This window comes from Dasypus novemcinctus, chromosome 14 (assembly GCF_030445035.2).
Source record: "Dasypus novemcinctus isolate mDasNov1 chromosome 14, mDasNov1.1.hap2, whole genome shotgun sequence".
Taxonomy (NCBI): domain Eukaryota; kingdom Metazoa; phylum Chordata; class Mammalia; order Cingulata; family Dasypodidae; genus Dasypus; species Dasypus novemcinctus.
This window is the reverse complement of record NC_080686.1, coordinates 89,097,932-89,119,115: the sequence shown is the minus strand read 5'-3', so window position 1 is coordinate 89,119,115 and position 21,184 is coordinate 89,097,932. Positions and strand designations below refer to the sequence as shown.

The 21,184-nt window shown below is 45.5% G+C and overlaps 1 non-coding gene across 1 annotated transcript; it reads left to right on the top strand.

Moving 5' to 3' along the window:
- Nucleotides 1-20,002: 20,002 nt before the first annotated feature.
- LOC111762857 (U6 spliceosomal RNA) lies at nt 20,003-20,106 on the top strand. The gene has a single exon (XR_002795866.1). It is a non-coding gene; the product is annotated as a U6 spliceosomal RNA (small nuclear RNA).
- Nucleotides 20,107-21,184: the final 1,078 nt, after the last annotated feature.

Genomic DNA, 21,184 nt, shown 5'->3' with positions numbered 1-21,184 from the left:
CCACAGAGTTAGAGTCTACCGCCCTTTTAATATGAACTCTGCTTTACCCCTTTATACAACGTTCCTTATTTGATCCTCACAACCTTGGAAGAGTTGGTGTCCTTCCCCCACTTAACAGATGAGAAAATGCTTCCCCCACTTCACTCTCTGAGGCTCACAGAGGTCATGCTACTTGCTCAAGATCATATAGTCAGAGGCAGTGCCAGAACCAGAAAGCAGGTCTCCTGACCCGCGGCCTAACTTACTTCTCATAACACCAGTCAGGCTTCCGCTCCCAAGAGCTAAGGATCAGAAGGGGTTGAGAGACTTTGTAAAAGGGAACCTCAGGGAAAGGAAAATAAATGAAGACTAAGAGTGCAGCTTTAAACATTGATATACCTTGGGGATGGAGATATTTTGAGGCCGCAAGGCTATGCTGTACTACTCAGACCACAAAACCTAACACACACACTCCTGAAACTATGCTTAAGAATCTTCTCTATTCTTCCAAAATTAGTCAAATTACAAATCTTGCAGAGGGGTGATTGGCATTAACACTTGAGCGTTTTGGAGTCTTGGTGTAAGAGACCACCACACGCGTACACACGAAGACCAAAAGTTCCCTCTCCAGTCAGTGGGAGGACTCAGAAAAAAAAGATGCTGTATGCTCTGTGAGGTAAGGATTCCGGGAGAGCTGCTCAGAACCAGACACCATAGGAGAAGCTACGCCTTTACCTCAGCTAGACTGATCCAAGCTGCTGACTTTCGGCCCTTACTGACAGTGCTCCCAGCTCTGCAGCAAAAGAAAGCCAAGTAAACACACAGCTTCGCAAAGCAGGCGGTGGGTCTGAAATGCCAAGATGGTGGCTCAGAGAACCTCAGAACTGGGAGACTCTTAAAAGCCATCTGGTCCAATAACTTCATTTCATAGATGGGGGAATTGGGCCCCACAGAGGAAAAGCACTGGCCCGTGCAGCCCATCAGTCCACAGAGAAGCCAGAAGCCATGCAAGTTTTGATGGATAGACATGGGTGCAAATCCAGCTCTGTCACTGACTTGCAGTATAACTTCTAGACTGATCTTACCTCTCTGATCCTCAGCTTGTTCATCCATAAAGGAGAGAAGGAAGAACATGACCTTACTCTTCAAAGTCTTGGTGAGGGTTTGGTTAGTGAGATTGGGCACCTCAAATGACAAGAAAATAACCTGGCCCATGGTGAGTGCCTTCTCCCCACACCAATCCTCTAGAGCTGCTCTCTGGACTCTCAGCTATTGCTTTCCCTGCAACCTTACCTTCCTCTCATTGCCAACAGAGGAGGAAGCAGGAGGCAGGCAGGCCTGGGCATCACCACACAGTGAGCACTGCATCATCTCCTGAGCAGCCCTGAGAGGAAAGGATGCCCAAATCCAGCAGGTTGTAGGGTCCCGGGGTGGCTGCCATTCCCCTGAAGCCAATGGCAGATTTTGCTTCCCCTGGAGCCAATGGCAGATTAGTCAGTGTTCTCCAGAGAAACAGAATCAACAAGAGGTATCTGTCGATAGAATGCAATTCTCTAAGAGTCTCTCATTCAGCTGTGGGGAATGTACAAGTCCAGGTTATGCAGGCAGGATGCAACCAGGGGCTGCAATGAAAGTCCAATGAAGGTTCCTGATGAGTTCTGGGAGATGTTGGCTGTCCAAAAACGAGCTGGGAAGTTCTCTCTCAATGCTGGAATCACTTCCCCTTTTAAGGCATTCAACTGATTGGGTTAAGCATCACTCATTGCTGATGGTAATCTCCCTGACTGATGTAATTGTAATCAGCTACCTATGATTTACCACTGCAATAAAGTCAATGGTGACTAAAGTCCATAAATGCCCTTGTATTACAGTTAGCCCAGTGCTTCCTTGACCAAACAACTGGCACAATTACCTGGCTGAGTTGACACAATAGCCTAACCATCACACCACCCCTATGTTCCCTCCCTCCTAGTCCCTTTCCTTCGCAGGGGCTGGGATTTCTATGCCAACAAAGAAGGAAGATGGGATTGAGGTACCTCAGGTCTTAACCTGAACCAGAAAGATAAGGGGAAGAGAGACAAACAGATGAGGGGCCCCTTACTTCTGCCAGCTGGGTGGTTGGAATCTGGTGCCCTTCTCCACCCAAGCTTACAAGATGGATGACTTGGGACAGTTTCTTTCCTTCTGGACCTCAACATCTTCAGCTGGTGTTCAATCCTTCAGTAAATATTTCCTGAGCTCCTCAAGACTCAGCTTAGTGGCAAGGTTTAGGAAAAGGGACAAAAGGAAACCGAAGCCAAACCCTTTTGTGGAAGAGCTAAGGACCAAATTAAAGGTCCCTTCTAACTCTGGCATGCTCAGAGTGGGGCTGGGTGGTCTCCATTCAATTTAAAGCCCCAATGCCAGCAGGAAGATAGAACCTGAAGCAGCATCACATGGATGAGAAGAGGAGAAAAACCCACTACATCAGCTGCTCACCCAAAGAAGGAGGAAAAGAAAACCCACGCCATGTTCCCAACACATTACTATGGAGAGGCATCACAGCAGTGTGAAGGGCCAAACTGGGTTTAAAATTCAATTTTTTTATTTCCAGCTTCATGGGAAGAATAACATTTGACCTGGGCCCTGAAGAACAAAGACTAATCAAAGACTAAGCATGGAGGGAAGGATACTTGGCCCAATGGATAGGGCGTCCGCCTACCACATGGGAGGTCTGCGGTTCAAACCCCGGGCCTCTTTGACCAGTGTGGAGCTGGCTCATATGCAGTGCTGATGCGCACAAGGAGTGCCGTGCCATACAGGGGTGTCCCCCGCGTAGGGGAGCCCCACGTGCAAGGAGCGCGCTCCTTACTGAAAGCCACCCAGCGCGAAAGAAAGTGCAGCCTGCCCAAGAATGGTGCTGCACACACAGCAAGATGATGCAACAAAAAGAAACACAGATTCCCAGTGACGCTGATAAGGATAGAAGTGGTCACAGAAGAACACACAGTGAATGGGCACAGAGAGCAGACAACAGAGGGGAAAGGGGAGAGAAATAAATAAATAAATAAATCTTTATAAAAACAAAGACTAAGCATGGAGAATGTTCCAGAGAAAGGATGTAATATAAGCAAAAGTCATTCCTTTATTTAAATGTTTGCATGGTCCGAATAAGTAAGAAAGCTTATAATGAGAGAGGAATAGAGTCTTAGCAGAAGGGGAGACCTAGCCTGGAAAAGTAGGCGTGCATAGTCATTAAATACGTGAGTGTAGCAGTTTGATATTACTGATGAATTCCAAAAAAATATATTGGATCATGTTTGTAAACTGATCTTTTCCTCTGGGCATATTAGATTATATTGGATTAAGAATTAAGCAATCAAGTAAACCTCTTATGTCAGTAAGGCATTGAGTACCCGCCCTTAGTGGGTGGGGACTCACAGATAAAAGGCATGGCAAAGGACAGAGTTGAGGGTTCTTGATGTTGGAGTTTTGATGTTGGAGTTTGATGGTGAAGTCTTAAGCTGGAGCCCCGGGGAGAGAGACAGGGCTGTTCACCTGATAATCTACAACTGGTCTTGTGGAGAGAGGCAAAGTCTAGAGACCCTCATGGTCTACAGCCGACCTTGTGGAGAAAACAGAGGTGCTGAGCCCAGAGGAACCCAGGAAGCCTGAACCCTTGCAGACATCGACAGCCATCTTGCTCCAACATGTGAAAATAGGCTTTGGTGAGAGAAGTAATTTATGCTTTATGGCCTGGTATCTGTAAGCTCCTACCCCAAATAAATACACTTTATAAACACCAACCAATTTCTGGTTTTGCATCAGCACCCCTTTGACTGACTAATACAGTGAGTCACTCCTTTTACCTTTTTTTTTTTTTTTTTTTAAAGATTTATTTATTTATTTAATTTCCCCCCCTCCCCTGGTTGTCTGTTCTTGGTGTCTATTTGCTGCGTCTTGTTTCTTTGTCCTTTTACCTTTTCAGTACGTTATAAAATGATCCTTCACAGAATCCCAAGGTAATTATTTTGGAAAGGAGTTTAGTAAATACTTTGCCTAACCTCAGATTTACCAATGGGGAAAACTGAGTCAGGCATTCTTTTGTTTTTTTTTAATTCAGCAAATATTTTTCAAGCATCAACTGTATCCTAAGGGCTGAGGAAACCATGGAGAAGAAGAGATGGATGAAAAGTCCTTGCTCTCTAGTGCCTTATAACAATAAACCCGATAAACAAATAGATAATATAATGCCAGGTGGTGGTTAGTGTGAGGATGAAAAACTAAGCAGGGTCAGGGGAGAGGGACTTGAGGAAGGGAGGGAAGGCCATTTTGTATGGGTGGTCAAGAAAGGGCCCTCTGAAGAGGTGGTTGGAGTGGGGACCTGTAGAAAGTGGTAGGGCCCGGCAGGCACCTGAGGAAAGCACGTCAAGGCAGACTGAACGTCAGGGACAGAGCCCCAAGGCATTGAACTTGGCAAGTTCAATGAGCAAAATGCAGCAGCAGAGGAGGCTGGGCCTTGTGAGACATACCAAAGGACTTGGTGTTTTATACGAAGAGTGATGAGAAAGTACTAGAAGCATGAGAGCAGGACAGAAATATGATCCACTTTGTGTTTTAAAGCAGGGGTTGGCAAGCCTTTTCTGTAAAGGGCCAGAGCGCAAATATTTTAGGCTTTGCAGCCATATGATCTCCATCACAAAAGGAGCTACAGACTATACATTTAAAAAAAGGACATGACTGTGTTCCAATAAAATTACACAACTGTAGTTGGCCAACTCCTCTTTCAAAAGACCATGCTGGCTACCATTTAGAGCTGTGGCTATCAAACTTTGGCTTGCATTGGAATCACCTAGAGTACCTGTCAAAGGTAAAAGATTACCTGTTCCACTTCCAGAATTTTTCAGGAGGTCTGTGGCAGGCATGAGAATGTGCGTTTCTAACAAGTTCCCAGATGATGCAGATGCTGCTTTCCCTGAGTCCACACTTTGAGAACCACTTGGTTTAAAGACTAGACTGTAGGGGAGCAAGATCACAATCAAGGACAGCATCTTTGTGGGGCTTGTGACAGTCCAAGCAAAAATGACTGTGGCTTGGACCAAGGTAGTAAGTAACCACTAAGATGGTGACACTTTTCAGATTCTGGACGTAGTCTCAAAGTAGGGCCTAGGGGACCTGATGAAGGACTAGATATGGATGCAATAGAAAGAAAAGAACCAAGGATGATGCTGAACAACTGAGTGATAGATGCTGCCATTTACTGAGATGGGGAGCATAGGGAGGGAAAGCAACCTGCTGGAACTGCCCACTACATATTAAGTCTAAAACCCAGGTCCCAGGATGCCAGCCTGCTGTTCCCTCCTCTGTATGCAATCACTCAGCATATATAATATAAACTGGCCTTCATCAAATTGACTATGAACAGATCGAATCACCAATTTAGAGTAATCTTCCCCAATAGCATTCCTTTAGCCTCTGCTCACTGGCCCGGATTAATATTATATGAAACTGTAAATAAATCATGCAATTGAGGTTTGCACTATTGGGTTAAATTTGAGGTTGGATTATTCTCTGGGATTAAATTCTGCCTTTTCTACAGGAAAAGAAATTAACAGCATGTTACCCTAACTCAACCCCCTGCAGTTTTTCTATTGCCGATATCTGAACTCAGACAAGGGTAAGTTTTGAAATAGGTTTTACAGCTGAATTATCTTCTTCCTTTCAAAACTATCCTTTGATTTTTTTTTTTTTAAAGATTTATTTTTATTTATTTAATTCCCCTCCCCTTCCCCCGTTGTCTGTTTTCTGTGTCTTTTTGCTGCATCTTGTTTCTTTGTCCGCTTCCTTTGTCGTCAGCGGCACGGGAAGTGTGGGCGACGCCATTCCTCGGCAGGCTGCACTTTCCTTCGCGCTGGGCGGCGCTCCTTATGGGTACACTCCTTGCGCGTGCGGCTCCCCTACGCAGGGGACACTCCTGTGTAGCATGGCACTCCTTGCGCGCATCAGCACTGCGCATGGGCCAGCTCCACACGGTCAAGGAGGCCCGGGGTTTGAACCCCGGACCTCCCATGTGGTAGACGGATGCCCTAACCACTGGGCCAAAGTCCGTTTCCCTATCCTTTGATTTTAATATTTAACCTTATTCCCTAAATCTGACCCAGAAAGTATTTGGCAAACAATAGCATGACTGGAAGCTCAGGAAGAGACCCTCCCCTTCTCTTAGACTCAGTTTCCGCCTCTGGAAAATGAAGAGACTGGACTAAATGAACTCCAGAGCCCTTTCTCCAACCCTAACCCTCTATAGCCTGTGACCGTTTGAGTTTAGGAATCTCAAGGTTTGCAAGTCGGAAGAGTGTGACACCTCAGTGCCAAGGGCCTGCCCTCACTCCTGACTGCCCATCCCAATCCTAGGAAGAGCAGCTCGGCCAACCCAATAAGGAAGTCACATAGTGATTACTATTGGGAGTGGATGTAGCTCAAGTGGTTGAGCCCCTGCTTCCTATATACGAGGTTCTGGGTTCAATCCCCAATACCACCTGGAAAAAAAAAAGATTACTAGTATCTTTTCAGCTAAAGGGCACTGAGCACAGAGTGCCAGGCCCTGGGCTAAATGCTTCCCAAGCATGCAATCTTCCCCTCAACCAGATGAGGGGAAGTATCTCTAAACCCCCATTTTGTAGCTGAGGAAACTGAGATTGAGAGAGGTTGAGAAACTTGACCCATCCACAAAGCAAGGAGGCAGTTGACCCACAACACAAATCCAGAGCCTCTAAGAAGGGAACAAAACCGGGTTCATGGTTCTGAGGAAACGCCATCTGAATCCCCCTCTATATCTGGATCACGCAATCTTGGGCAAGTTACTTAGGCCCAATTTCCTCATGTATAAAAGGGAATCAATAAAATGAACCCAGTAGGAGAATTCCTCATGGAATCCTCGTGGGAAGGCACCTGACAGACACGCTGCTAGAGAAGTACGTTTCTCTTCCCTTCCCTGAGGGGTCACCCCAAACCCCGTGTCCTCAGGCTGCTGCCCAGAGAGCCTGGGTCTGGCTGGGGAGGTGTTCGCTGACGCACTTCGGGGCCTACATTACGTCACCACACCTCACCCTGTCATAGCCCCCACCCCAGGGTGCCTGAGGTACCCCAGGTTCCACCGTCCCATCTTGGCTGAAATTCAAAACCAGATGCCCTGTGTTTGTCTGTTTGCTGGTGGGTAGGAGGGCAAAGTCAAGTCCAGCCCCCTCTTCTCTCTGCTCTCTCTCTGCTGGCCTGCCAAGGGAGCTGGGCGTGTGCACCCAGAGAAGCAGAGCCAGGCCCAGCGCCCCCGGCAAGCCCCACGGGTTCCCGAGGCCGGAAGGCGTGAGCCACTGAGGCGCCACTGAGGGCAATGGGCCTGCCTGTTGAAACCCACTTGCCAGCGATGAGCGCCAAAGGGGCCTGGATGACCAGAGAGGCAGAGCCGGCTTCAGTTACCCGGAGCTGGCTCTACTCACTCACCCATTCAGACATCTTTTGTGAGCACCAGCTTCATGCTAAGGTCCCTGGCTGGGGACACTGGGCAAACATAAATGCAAATCAAAAATAATATTATTATTAATTATTCCTGGTACAAAATGGGAAAGAGACGTCTTCTCTCCTCCTTTTCCTTTCCGCATTTCCTTTAGAAATGTGTAATTAATTGCAAGTTCTTTCTCTGTCCCCTTTGACAGGTATAAAAATATTTTCTTAAAGGGTGAAATAAGCCCCTGGCAAATTTCATCACTCAAGAATTTCCTCAAGGAAGGAAGCCGTTTCTTTGAAATGTAAACTAGGAAGATATTGCCCCTGCCTCCCACTTTCCCAGGAAGAGATGAGCATAACTTCAGGAAGCGCTCCTTGCCTCCGAATTGTAAATCTACCTACGAGCCTACAAATATGAGAAATGTCTTGAGAATACACACGTAATGGGTTATATCCACTTAGCTCGTAAAAAGCTGGTTTAATGCTTATTCAATAATAAAATCATTTTTCTTTCTTTTCTGTTCTGGGCTGGGAGGAGATTTCATTTTAATTATGTTTCCCCAACACTGTCTTGATGAAGGCCAGATCAGAGGTTCCAGGCTCATAGAGCTGCCTGTTCCAGTGGACAGCACAGAGAGTGACCAAAGAAGCAAGAGCTCTTCCGATGGTGAGGAGTGCTTGGAAGGAAACACACGGGCAGCTGGGTTAGTGACTGAGGCAGAGGAGTGGGCGCTGATTTAGTCGGGGGCTTAGGAAGGCCTCCCTGAGTGGGTGGCATTGAGCCAAGACCTAGAAGATGAGATGGAGCCAGGCCCACAAAGAGATGGATGGAATGTTCCAGGAAAGGGGATGGCAAACACAAAGGACTCGAGGTGGGGAAAGAGGCTGTTCTGCTCAAAGTCTAGGAGAGCACCAGAGTACAGAGGCTGAGGAGCAGGCTGAGGTCTGAGACGTCTCCAGGCACCAGGTCACACAGGCCTCAGAGGCCATGGTTGGACAACATTCGATGGGAGACCGGAAGCCCAGGGATCAGTTTGAACACTCAGGAGGACTCGTCCCTTCCTGAGGTCTCGAGTCCCAAATGTCAAATGAGGGTCCTGGGGGACAAGTGTGAGCAACATGACTCCCACTCACAGGCCCTCAGAGGGTGGCATGGAGGGAACGAATCGTCAAGTCCAAGGCCCTTCCACCTGGTAGAAGTGGCAACAGCCCAGAGATGGGCAGAGATGTGCCCAGGACCTCACCGTGTGTCTGTGGCAGGGCACGAATTAGAACCCAGGACAGTGGACGGGAACGTAGAGCCCAGAGTGTGCCGCCGTTACTACGTGTGATTTCCTTTGACTCTTCACCTCAACCCCATTTATTTAAAGATGAGAAACAGAGGTTCACAGAAGGAAAGTAATTCTCCACGTTCCACAGCCACACTCAAGCCCTTTCCACTGGGATCTTCTGGATTTATCTAGATAATCCTAGAGACCCAGTCACTTCCTGGAAATTGCTCACACATCTGGAAACACCTCAGGGCCCAAATATGTGAAGCAAATGAGCCCGATGCCCTCAGGCATCAGCCCTTTGAGAAACAAATGAGCACATTTTAAAAAATAGATCAAGGAAATACTTTGTAAGTGGATTTCACTCTACCTACACGTCCCTTGATCAAATGTGAATAAATGTTGAAAGTCACCGTGAGCAGAAGCATATTTTCTTTGCAAATTTTCCGCTAGATCTGGCTCCCTGTACTCCTGGGGATATCACACTTCTGCTGCAGCAAAATAATGAGGAGGGTTTGTTAAAATACAGGTGACTGGCTCTCAGACCCACAGTTTCTGATTCAGTAGGTCTGGGGTGGGACCTGAGACTTCACATTTCTAACAAGTTTGCTGATGCTGCTAGCTTGGGGCCACTCGTTCTCCAGTGTTGGCTGCTGACCGCTCAGAGGCAAGGGCTTCCCGGGAATTGCTCTTAACAGAAGGGCACTGCTTCACCCAAAGTTATTCGCCCTCCCTGGGAGCACACCCCCAGTCCATTCAAAGGGTCAGAGAGTGAACCCTCTGTGGGATCATCTCAGTTCCAGGGCTCCCCATGGGATTGGCTAAGCCTCTGTCGCAACTGCAGCCAAGGTCACACCCCCCAATAAACACCCTGAATTCAAATTTCTGTCTCAGAGTCTGTTTCCCAGGGTATCTGACTTAAGAGAGTTGATACTAGAAATGGGGTGGGCTGAGGAAGCAGACTCCAATGGCGCTTGGCCCGGTTCACGCCCCCACTGGCTGGCTGGCCTTCATGAGTACTGATGGAGTAGGCATCGCTCCTGGCGTCGCACAGTGGTGTAAAGGTCAAACAGTTCACTCCTGGAGAACTGGAGTGGGGGCCCTGTGGAAGGAAGTACAGTGATGGGTGAGACATCTCAGGCTTTTAAGAGGATTAGATAAAGTAGTAATTCAAGTGAAAATAGAGTCGGATAGCTCTTACTGGGTGCTGTCAATGTACTGGAAAGACAATGAAAATCACCAATTTAAGGCAAAGCGTGAAAGTCAGAGCCCTCTTTAGCAATATATAAAGAGCTCTCATCTCCTCCAGGTGACAGTCAGAGGACAGAAAAGGCTGAGAATCAGGCTCAGGTCTTAACTGTAAGGATAAGAGAACACCTGAGGATCCTCAAACCCAGCAATTCTGTTATGCCAAGACCAGGGCTTTGATAAGAAAGGAGTTTAACACTGAGATGTGGGGTAGCGACCTTAGTGTGGATGCACTCAAAAACCTTGAGCCTCCAGAGACAAGGGGAGAATCAAACGGAACTGCAGCAAAAACCAGGAACGGAGGTGGCACAATTGACAGGGAACCTCTCGCCCCATCAGAGGTCTCCAAGATTGACTCCTGGGAAATCCTAAAGGAGAGAAAATGAGAAGGGAAGACAACACAGACAGCAAAAACAACAGGGTGAGAGGAGGGGGAAGGAGGAAAATAAAGAAAGAAAGAAATATTTAAAGAAAAAACAAACTTGAGCCTCCAGACACTCCAGAATTCTTTGAGTCTGCAGAAATGGCCCATGAGTCCTAGTAAATGCTATCACTCTCCCCTGGCTTAAAGATGATGCTGAGGTCTCTATGTTGCAAGAAAACACATGACTGCCCTCAGTTTAGATGCTCACTTCCCCTCCTGACTGCCAGATGCATAACTAGGGCCAAGTTATAACATTACTCAGCTGAAAAATGCTGGATCTGCTAGGTTTCCCTGATAACAATGGGGATGATAAGATCCTGAAAGGAGAGATGCCAGGAGGCACTTAACCATCAGAAACAAGATGCGTGCAAATATTGTAATAAGCAGCAAAGTCTCAGAGGCAGCTGGGAAGCTGACCCACACAGCCACAGAGGTGGTCAATAGAACATGACATTTCTGAGGGCAAATGAGATGTACAGCCAAGGGAATTGCTCAATCTATGCAATCAAAATAAATCAAGGATGGAGTGGACACAATCATTCCAAGGTCCACAGGATGAAGAAATAGAGTATGGATTAGAGTGGACTTACTGATACTCTATTCATGAACTATTGTGATTAGTAATCGAGGAAAATGTGGCATCGGTGTGGAGAAAGTGGCCATGGTGCCTGCTGGGGGTAGGGAGTGGGAGGAAGAGATGTGATGTGGGGGCATTTTCGGGACTTGGAGTTGTCCTGGGTGGTGCTGCAGGGACAGTTACCAGACACTGTATGTCCTCCCGTGGCCCACTGGGTGGACTGTGGGAGAGTGTGGGCTATGATGTGGACCATTGACCATGAGGTGCAGCGGTGCTCAGAGATGTATTCCCCAAATGCAATGAATGTCTCATGATGATGGAGGAGGTTGTTGTTATGGGGGGAGGAGTGGGGTGAGGGGGGTGGGGGGTATATGGGGACCTCATTTTTTTTAATGTAACATTAAAAAAATAAAGACAAAAATAAAATAAAATTTAGCTTGCCACAACAAAAAAAAAAAAAATCAAGAAACAGGATCTCTTGCCAAGTTTCTAAATCTGTGTCCATTGTCAAATATGGAACCCACTGACTAAATCAAAATCCAACACCCCACTCCCAGGAAGAAAGACCCGGAATCACCATGTCAAAGTGACCGACAGCCTTTTACGCAGGTAATTAAACTGGGAAAATCAAACAATCCCAACATTTTGAAGACTGCTGGACACAGGGTCTGAGTTGATACACAGAAAATCAAAGCATTATCTTGACCCCTGTTGAAATGAGAATGTAAAGGGCCAGGGAATAAATGAAGTCCAAGCTTAGGTCCAACTCAGAGTAGATGTACAGATGTACATCTGTACACCAACTCACCCAGTGGTCATTCATCAGTCACTGAGAATAGACCTGGAATAGAAATACTTGATAGTGGAAAGAATCCCCATAATGTTTCCCATTACCTTTTTGTTGTGCTTGTTATAAATTATATCTTTATACTATGTATATCCAAAAACATAGATTGGTCATTATTTTTTATACATTTGCATTTTAGAATTTGTAAGAAGTGAAAAGTGGAGTTATATACCAAAGCATACAATACAATAGCACTGGAATTTATAATCACCCATATGGATAACTTTACCAGAAATCTTTATTTCTTTATGCCACTTCAGTTCACTGTCTAGTGTTCTTTCCTTTCAGTCTGAAAAACTCCTTTTAGCATTGCTTATAGGGTGGGTCTCGTGGTGACAATTTTCCTCAGTTTTCATTTAACTGGGAATGTCTTAATCTCCCCCTCTTTTCTGAATAACGGTCTCACTGGATATAAAATTCTTGGTTGACAATTGATTTCTTTCAACCCTTTAAGTATTTCATCCCACTGCCTTCTTGCCTCCATAGTTTCTGATTAGAAATTAGCATTTCATCTTTTATCAGAATCCCTTATACATAACATTTTGCTTTTCTCTTACCACTTTCAGTCTTCTTTTCTTGTCCTTGGCATTCAACAGCTTGACTACTATGTGTCTTGGCGTGGTTCTCTTCAAGTGTATCCTATTTGGGTGTGCTGGGCTTCTTGAGTGTGCATATTCATGTTTTTCATTAAATTTGGGACATTTTCTGCCATTATTTCTTCTAATATTCCTCCTGTATCTTTTTTCTTTCTTCTCCTTCTGGGATTCCCATAATGCATATATTGGTACACTCCAGTGATGGTCGCAGGCCTCTTACGCTGTTTGCTTTTTTATTCATTTTTCTTTCTGCTGCTCAGCCTGAATCATTTCAATTGCTTTGTCTTCAAGTTACTGATTCTTTCTTCTGCCAGCTCCAATTGCTGTTGAAACCCTCTAGGGACTTTTTTTTTTTTCATGTCAGTTATTGTGATCATCAACTCCAGTATTTCTGTTTGGTTTCTTTTTAAAATGCATCTCTTTATTGAGATATTCATATTGTTCATTTATTATTTTCCTGATATCCTTCAACTCTTTCTCTGTGTTTTCTTTTGTCTCTGTGAGCATTATTCTTTGTCCTGTATGTCCAAAGTCTGGTCTTTGTTGGTAATTTCTAGATTTTTATTTTGTTCCTTTAGATGTACCATCATTTCCTGTTTCTTTGTTTGTCTTGGAATCTTTTGTCACACACTGTACATTTTAATATTTTAATGTGTTAACTCTGGGATTTAATCCCTGAGCTGTCTGTTTCTTAAGTTTATATTCAGCTAGTGATATCAGGAAATTTCTTTGCATGCTAGGAGCCAACAAAAACAAACCAAGCAAACAAAAAGCACGTTTCACAGATATTGTAGATTGGCCCTGCATTGACTAGTGCTCTCCTTCAGTGTTTAGCCCTCCTAACAAGAAGTTCAGCCTGATGAGAATGCAAAATGCAAGGTCCTCTCCCTGTGTCTTATTCTGGGTCTGTGCTTGCTCATGACCTTAGGAATTCCCAAGTCTACAAGAATTCAAATTCCCCCTCTACTCTTCCTGAAATAGAATTTCTCTCCCTCAGAGTGCTCTATTGTGTGACTTAAGGCAGGTAATCCTTTGCCCCCAAGTCGCTTTGACTTAATTGTTTCTTATACTCCTTTAGCTGTCTACAAATTGTCTCTGCTTGCAGGACAAGTTCTGGGAGAGTAAGCCTGGAAAGAGTTTCCTGTTTCAATATTTCAGGCTGTCACTCAACAGATTGGCACCTATGTACAGGCATCCCAGTATATGCATAGGGCTTACTCTGCTCCCTCCAGAACTGGACCAGAGGCCCATAAAGGGACAGGCTAGCTCCATAACTGTTCCAGAGAAGGTGTTCAGAGGGTTTAGCAATGACACCATAAGCTTCTCCCACCATTTATTTTTAAGATTTATTTATTCATTTATTTCCCCCTTCCCCTACTCCCACCCTGCTGTTTTTGCTGTCTGTGTTGTCTTCCCTTCTCATTTTCTCTCTTCTAGGATTCCCCGGGATTCAATCCTGGAGAACTCTGATGGGGAGAGAGATTTGTTGTCAATTGTGCCAACTCAGTTCCTGGTTTCTGCTATGCTTCACCTTAATTCTCCCCTTGTCTCTCTTCTGATGCGTCATCATCTTGCTGCATGAATCACTTGCACAGGGCACTGGCTCGCCACGCGGGCATTCGTGTGGGCACTGGCTTGCCACATGGGCATGCTTTCTCTTCTTCTTTTTCACCAGGAGGCCCCAGGGATCAATCCAGGTCCTCCCATATGATAGGCAAAAGCTCTATCATTTGAGCCACATCTGCTTCCCTCCCACCATTTTTTTTAATTGCCTTTTTTTTTTAAAGATACTATGCTTATGAGCCTGTGTGCCTCCCACCATTTTTAAAGCTGCATTTTCTTGATTTGGCCCTTATCTAGTTACTACAACCCTTTAATTGTTTTCCAGAGTTTTTAAAAAGATGACCTTGCCAGTATTTACTAGCTTGTCAAAGATTCTATGAGGGGAATGGTCCCCTGAAGTGATTTACATTGCCATCTTGTTTGACCAGAAAATCTGTCCTCTGACATTCCAAATTACTCCCAGCATATGTGTGTACACACACACACACACACACGCACAGACATGCACACAGCTGCACACACCTGCAAACACCTGCACTCATACATAGACACACACACACTCTCAGCTGATGGCAGAAGTCCACCCTACTACAGGTCAGATTTAGCTAGCAGACTAACTCACCTATGTTCTAACACTCATGGAACAGCCAGTCTGGTCCATGGCAGTTTCCTTCTATTGCACCCAACCTAATCACAACCAGCCTTCTCTCTTCCTAGAGTTGAGGAACCTTCCTCTTCCAGTAGCTTTGGTTCCAACCCTTGCTACAGCTTAGATGTCTTTTACCTACAACTGACACCTGCAGTAGTTTTACCACCACTGTCTTACACTGGTTGTGTTAAGAGCCTTTGACAGCTGAATTGACAGCCCTCTTTCATTGTTCTTCTAGGCTCCTTTACTTTACATTCGACATCTGGGAGCTACATCTACATTGTACATTCATTGTATCTTCTTGTGCTCAATGTACTGAAACTTGATGGTAGCATCTACAGCCCACAGTCTGTGGTTCTACTCTTTCTTCTTAGGTATTGACAACCTCCACTCACTGTTCACTGGTCCATCCCCGACATTCAACAATAAATAAATCCTAACAAGATGCATAAGACATGGTGCCCCTCCCTGAGGACCTCATGATCTAGTTAGCAGGGGTACCCTGGCCCCTCACACATATACTTGCATGCACACATGCAGTTGAAATGCTGAAATTCACCTGTCAAGTCAGGCAAAAGCACCATAAAATTCAGTCAGTTCAACTATTTTTCTAATGGAAGACAAGACTACATTCTGTGGCACCCCAAGGAAGTTAGTTGAAAAGTGGAAAATTCAGTCAATCTGTGGTTGTCTTCTTTGTGGAAAGTCCAAAGTTAGATTGATTTTTCCCTACAGTATTCCCTTTCCCTTCCATTATTTTCAGGTGTTTTTATAAATAGTTCAAAGCTTCAGATGACCTGTGAATTTGGCCAAAGTGAGCACCCTGAAGTCCAGAGCAGAGGAGACTCCCCTAACTCTTTATGAGAAAAGCTTCTGGGGGCTCAGTTGTGATTTATCAGAATGAGAAAATGCAATCGTGAATGCAAGATCTCAAGTCAGGCAGTCTACGTTCAAATCATGACTTCACTACTGGGCAAGTCATTTAACTGTGCCTCAGGTTCTTCATTGGTAAAATGAGAATAATGACCAAGCATGGTTCATAAAGTTGTGATGATTATTTGGGAAACTGCATGGGACTGCTTGCCACAATGCCTGGCTCTTAATTAACACTAAAAAATTATTTTTGCTACCACTTTTTTCCATGCCAGCACACTGGAAGATTTTTGACAATTGCAACAGAAAAAACAAATCCACATCTGCCGGAGTTTCTGGACAGCACACAGAGCCTTCACTATCTTAGGGGAAGATTTACCTTTCTCTTTCAGAATCACTCACTCTGTGGGCTGAGATCCATGGGGACACCCCACCCAAAGAGTGGACTGTTAGTGATCATCTAGACCAACCTCCTCATTTGACAGACCAAGCATCTGGGGCAAGAGAGGGGAAGTGACTTAACTTTTAGGAAGGTTTTTGGCTGCAAGGAACTGAATCTAAGAATATGCTTTCCTCATATAAGAAGTCTAGAGGCAGGGGGTGGCTGGCATTGGTTCAGCTGTACAGGTGCTGTTGGGGACCCTGGGTTATTCTGCTCTGCCATATTTAACCTGGACAGTCCTCATCATGCCTTTTACCTCATGGTCACAAGACGGCCACTGTGTGTGCAGGAAAGCTAAGGTGCCAGCTTCCTCTATCCCCTTTTTCAGGAAAGCAAACGTCCTCTGTATTAGTTATCTGTTGCTGCTTAACAAACTACTCCAAATTTAGTGGATTAAAAAATATTTTTAATCTCACAGACTCTAGGTCAAGAATCCAATATGGCTGAACTGGGCCCTCTGGCTCAGGGTCTCTCACAGGCTGCAATCAAGATGCCAGCTGGAGCCACAGTCATCTTCCTCCTGGACTGTTGGACCGAGGGCATCAGTGCTTTCCTCACTGACTGTTCTTTGCCATGGGAGCCTCTCCATGAAGCAGCTCACAACATGGCAGCTGACTTCATCAGAGTGAAGGAGGGAGAAAGAGCAAAAGAGAGTTCCAGCAAGAAGGCGAATGTTAACAAGATGAAAGTCGGAGTCATTTATAATCTAATCACAGAAGTGGCATCCCCAGGTGCAAGGGAAGGTGGGAAATCAAGTACCTAGAAAAGGAAAATAGGAAAACCACGATAGGCTCAAACCACTCTGTTTCAGCTGGGCTCTGTTGGTAAGCAGAAGGCAGAAAGGCTGTTGAGTTATCAAGCAATGGTGCCTGTTCCACAAACAGAAACACAGCTGCAGGGCTGACCAAGCCAGAGTCTTCTCCCTCAGCCTCACCTCCAGAGGAGGCAGTTCTGGGCAAGACAGTGAAGTTTCAGTTTGGGATTCATAGACCACAGCTGCAAAGAAGAAGGAAAAATGCTGAACTTTCCAAACCAGTGAAAGTCAGGCTTCTAGAGCCAAAGCAAAGGACAGAGTCATGGAAAAGATCCACAGTTCTTTTTCTGACTAGAAACATTTTGGCAATACCCCTGGCTGGCACACTCAAACAGCCCATTTTGAGCCAGAACTTCAGGGATGAGAGAAGTAGGGAGCCTTTTCCTGGGCAGTTGTTGGCAAGCTTATGAGTAAGTCTCAGGCAGAATTGGCCCCCAAAGAAATAAGACCAGATCAATCTGGGCTTGAGCCAAACCCAGGGTGAGAATTACCCATAGACAAACTGAGCTAGAGGAAGCCTGAAGAGCACCTTACTCAGTTGTTCCTTAGCTGTGTTCCATGGCACCTTAGGGGGTTCCCATCCTGTTTCAACCAAGGAAGATCTGCCTTTGTGCATTTAACCCATTGGTTTCCAGGAAACATTCATCCTAACATAATAGGGTTTTTTTCTGCAAAAAAATAAAAAGAAAGTCAAAATGTTCGTAACAGGGTAGTTGGTATATGGGAACTCTGTATTTTATGCATGATTTTTCTATAAACCAACAACTTCTCTAATAAAAAAAAAAAGGAAGGGAGGAAGGGATGAAGGGGAGAAGGAAAAGGGCTTGAAAATCCCTGTTACCTTCCAATGCCTGTATTTAAGGAAAGGGGTAAGTGAGACCTCGAAAGCACTGATCACCCCATCTCTGCTCAGAGCTAAAAGAAGGAGAGCAGAGACTCAAGAGGAAGAAAGAAAGGAGGAAAACACAGGCCTGCAAAGCTATGATCCTTCCTCCAAGGACGTCAGACTGAAATAATAAAAATCTCTCACACCCAGAGTTTGTAATATAAGTCAGAAGTCTCCCCTGCTCCCACCTCCATCCCAAAGCCTGCCACTGAGAAGTCATAAGACAAATATGTGCCCGTTTTTCCATCCCTCTTCTGGGAAAAGCTGGCAGCAGAGAATCTGATGGGGACAAACATTAGAAATCTATAATGGCTGGGGGCATCAGGAAGGTTTTCTGCAATGCCAAGACTTCAGTGGCCCATGTGGACTCAGGCATAGGACTCCGGCTGATGTTCAACCAGTAGGCACTTCTTGGCATTGCAATGACGAAACACTCTAATGCCAATTGGTTAATTGCCAGGGTGCCACTCAGCCACCCTGGTCCCTGCCCCAGGACCACCAGACCACCCGCATTCCGAAGGTGATGCCCACCCTGGCACTGGTCACTATCTGGGCCAAATAGGTTGTTTACTTTCTGAATAGGACTCTAGCTCCAGATGGGGTAAAGAGCAAAGCAAGGCCTAGGTGTTCAGAGGAACACAGTAAAAGCAGGGTCCCGAGCATCAGGGCTGAGGACCCCACCAGGGCCAGGCACCCATCTAAGAAGTATGGCAGGGCCAAGTCCAAGGTGCAGCTGAAGGCTTCAAAGTCCAGGTGGGCCCTAGTAGGCAGCCAGTGCTGAGCCTGCAGGTGGTTAGGAGAAGGGTGGACTTGGAGGCTATTAAGCCAGGTTGGGGTTTTCTGCAAAAGGCCTTTCCCTTCTCTGGGCCTCAGTTTCCCCATCTATAAAAAGAGGGGTCTAGATCAGTGATATGTAAGGAGACCCTGCCTGCTCTGATATTCTGAGACCCACAGCTTGAAAATGCAGTTACAGAAGAGATGCTCCTCTCAACTCTCCCATCTCCTCTCCTCCCCTCCCCTCCCCTCATCCTTCCTTTTCTCTTTCCTCCTCTTGCAACTCCTACTGCAACCACTTGTCCTTCATCCAGTTTTGGAAGTGTGTCAATGTGTCTGTACTCCAAGAATGGAAATAAGGAAATAGACACATCCTAAAATAACGAGAGTCTTGGTGCCTGGTAGACTGAGCAGCTTTCCAGCCAGGGCGGGTGTGGACACAGCCCAGATCCTCAAGCAGCCTGGGTGGTCTCGTCCTGCCATGCTACTCAGAGAAGGTTGTCCAGACAGGACACATTCTGGAGAGAGAGAGCTCTTTGCACTCAGCCCAGGAGTTTCTGCTGCAGCCTGACTGGGAGACCGAGAAGGCACGCCCTAACCACAAGCCTCAAGAGTGGTAGGGATACTGGGATGCCAGCACATGGGGAGGGGAGGGCAACCATGGAGGGCAGGGGCTTGTCTGTTTGTCCAAGTCACTTTGCTTCCTCTCTGGAAAGGGAACTATTCAAAGTTTCAAGAGTATTTTCCTGCACATAGTGTTCAATAAAATGTCATTTATTATCAGTGTGTTTGGGGTGGTATAGACTAGAGCAATGGCTTTTAAACCTTTTGACCAAAAATAAATAAATTTGACAGCATGACACAGAACACACTACACAAACATGCATTGTGTGTCTATGTGTATAGAAAAAAACAGACTTTTCAGAAAACAGGCTTGCTATAAGCAATGCACTGTTGCTTAAAATTTTTGCTCTGCTTTATTTCGTTTTCATGCTTGTCATGTCCCACTAAATTGAATTCATAACCCACTAATGGGTTTGAAAATATAGACCTAGTAGTCAACCTGTTTCTGCTATTCCCAAGCTGAGTGCCTCTGAGCAAAGTCCTAATGTCCCAGCCTCTGATTCCTCATCTGTACCTGGAGGTTTTAATACCACCTGCCAGTGAAGGTAGATGTAAGAATTAACTGTATAATGCTTAAATTGTACAGAATTTCTATTTGGGTAGACCATAAAGTTTTGGTAACGAATGGTGGTGATGACAGCACAACATTGTGAATGTAATTAACAGCACTGAATTATATATGTGAATGTGGTTAAAAGGGTAAATTGTAGGTTGTCCATATATTACTAGAATAAAAATTTTTTAAAAAACAGGACTCTACAACATAAATAGTGAACCCTATTATAGACAATGGACTACAGTTATTAGTACAATTAAAAATGTTCTTTCATGAATTTTAACAAATGTACCACATTAATGCAAGGCGTTAATAATAGGTGGTATATGGGAACTCTGTGTTGTATGCATGATTTCTGCAAACCTACAACTTTTCTAATTAGAAATAACAATGAATTATGGTGCTCGCTTCAGTGGCATATATACTAAAACTGAAACAATACAAAGATTAGCATGACACCTGTGCACAGATGACATGCAAATTCATGAAGTGATCCATGTATTTACTCCAAATAAATGCCTTTGTTGCCTTGCAAGAAGAAGAGGAAGAAGAAGAGGAGGAGGAGGGGAAGGAGGAAGAAGAGGAAATCACACAGGGGATCGTGAGCTCCCGGTGAACTACAGCTGTCAGTGTATTATCACAAGAGGAACTGAGAATCTCACCTGGGAAGAATGAGGTCCCCTGACTAATCTCTGATGCCTTAGTCCCCCCATCCACAACTCATCACACACGCATTCCTTCCTGCAATGGCTGACAACAACAGGGATCTCACCACCACACAAAGCAGCCAAAGCAGCTGGTCAGGTGTGGGGCCACGTCCTTGAGAAGAGACATCTACAAGTCAGCACGAATCCCAACCTGAAGGAGCTTAGATTCCAGAGCTGAGTCACAAATCCCCCACCTGTTACACAAAAGGACGGTGTCCTGTGCAGAGTAAAGACAACAGGCCTGGAGTTCAGAGATGAGCGCTGTGTCTTCCAAGCAGGGCAATCAGGGAGTCTCCGAAGAACAGGATTTATGTCTATCTTGCCCAACAAGGGAGCCCCAGGGCCCCAGTACAGGTGCCGGCACATAGGAAGTACTTTCTAAATACTGATGGATTAAGTCATTGGATGCATCCAAAAGGCGGCCTGGGGAGGACACAGATGCAGGGATGGTCAGTGAGAGACTATTTTAGGCAAAGAATTCCATAAGGACTCACTCCCCGGAAGATTCAAGATGGATTTAATCCAATGAAATCCAAACCCATCCCAGGGAAACCAGAATTTACCACCCTACCACACCCTTATCACCACAGCCCTGTATGGCCAAGAAAAAGTGGAGAAAGGAAAATGGGAGCCCAGGTGTGGGATCTGGGGACTCAGTCCTGGATCTTTTTTTTAAGATTTATTTTATTTATTTCTTCCCCCACTGTTGTCTGCTCTCTTGTGTCCATTTGCTGTGCGTTCTTCTGTGTCCACTTGCATTCTCGGCGGCACTGGGAATCTGTGTCTCTTTTTTATTGCATCATCTTGCTGCATCAGCTCTCCATGTATGCGGCGCCACTCCTGGACGGGCTGTGCTTTTCACGTGAGGCGACTCT